The 1,787-nt window shown below is 37.0% G+C and overlaps 1 protein-coding gene across 1 annotated transcript in view; it reads left to right on the top strand.

The window, feature by feature from the left end:
• GABRG1 (gamma-aminobutyric acid (GABA) A receptor, gamma 1) overlaps positions 1-1,787 on the top strand; it is a 90,990-nt gene that overhangs the window by 17,085 nt on the left and 72,118 nt on the right. The window lies entirely within an intron of this gene.

Below are 1,787 nucleotides of genomic sequence, written 5' to 3'. Positions count from 1 at the left end.
AAAATTAGAATGATTGCACTGAAATATTAAGTAGTAATGTTCACAATCAGATTAAAAAATAAAGAATTGTCAGCATTATTATAAGGTATTACCTTGGGAACATATAACATTAACCAATTTATTCATACTATAGCATAAATCATACTTAAAATTTGGCTCGTAAATGCCAAACTATAATGAGTTGCTCATTAATGAAAAGTGAAAAGGCAACCATATTCACGAGTGCAGAGGGGATCAAACGACAATTGTAAAATCACATTTATATAATCATATAACTGTGTTTACATTTGGGGCTGGAAGGTAACCACTCATGATTCTTCTTCCCCCGTGATTCATTTTGCATCCAGCTTAATGACACAGCTGGAAATTAGTAGTTATAGTTACCTCCATTTATGTTATTTCGCTTTCAAAAAAAAATGACTGAAAAAGAGCCATTTCTGAGGTTAGGATAGGTCATAACGAGAGGAGGAGTTAGGTGAAAGAAAAAGAGTCTGTATACTTAGTAATCATTGAACTTAAAATATTAGCCATCCTGAGCTTAATTCAGTTGAACACAGGAGAACCAAGTGTTCATTCTGCTGAAGTTATAAGCTTTTGTCTAAATTTGAGTTAGTTATATTGTTCTTGCTATATTATGTTTCAGGAACAAAAGCTGCTCATTTAAAATGTTGCTTCTTGGTAGACAGGTTATTTCACTGAAGAACTGGAAGCATATGACGGAAGCTTTGCCATTAGCTACCTGGCCAGATGTTGGGCACGGCACTTAATGAAGGGTTAGAGGTATTTGCTTCTCCCTTGTATCACTTTTTTACTAGCAATGCAAAATAAATCAATGAGCGGATATCTTCCCTTTTCTGTGTTTGTCGAGGTAGGTCTTCTATAGTATGTGAAGATTCTTTTCATTCTAAATAACAAAACCACACTTAGGCAAACAAACCAATGTAAATATACAAATGACTAATTGCAGGGTATGATCCAATGGAGGGTTGACCAACCAAATGTCAGGAAAGCTAGGAATGGGGGAGCTCGGGGATCTCGGCAGCAGAAATCTTCTTTCCTGAGCTATACCTTCAGCTGGGCTGCACTACAAACTAGCCATTCCTGCATTTCCTTGTTAAAATGCTCCACCATCAGAAGTGAAAGGCTGGCTCAACTTACAGGTCAGGCGTCTGCATCATTCTAACAACTCGACCTAAGAAAGGGGTCTCTGGGGATACAGACAGACCTGCACAGGGCACATGCCTGTGGGTTGTTTTTAGACAAAGTTGAATTATAGTGAAGTAGGAAATCACACTCTCCAGTGTCTGTAAAACTAGCCATTTCAGGCAGGAGACCAAAGAGCTACTGGAACCAGGAGAAGAAAATAATTCTGGCCAACTCCTTGCTTGAAATAGGAATTTTCTTTCTCTGTTTTGCTTTTTAGTGATCAATACAATGAATAAAAATGCAGGAGCATACACTAACTTGTAGAGAATACTCATACATATATATATTCATATATGTAAGTAATTTTAGAAAATTGGAAGAGTATGTGTCTGGAGATAGACAATATATTGATCAAATCCATATTTAATGTTGAAATTAATGATATGTCAATATAGTTACAGGTGAGTCATGTTGTATAGTTTAATAATTTAATTTTTCTGAACTTTAAACTTCTCTCAAGTAAATAATTATCCTTTTAAAACTATGGTCCCCATCCCTGGGGCTGCGGACCGGTACCATCGGAGTCCCGTTAAGAACCAAAGTTCCTCCTCCTCCCCAGGTCCACCTCCCCCACCCATAGA

This window comes from Propithecus coquereli, unplaced genomic scaffold, assembly GCF_000956105.1.
Source record: "Propithecus coquereli isolate 6110/MARCELLA unplaced genomic scaffold, Pcoq_1.0 Scaffold143, whole genome shotgun sequence".
NCBI lineage: Eukaryota > Metazoa > Chordata > Mammalia > Primates > Indriidae > Propithecus > Propithecus coquereli.
This window is presented reverse-complemented; position numbering and strand designations above follow the sequence as displayed.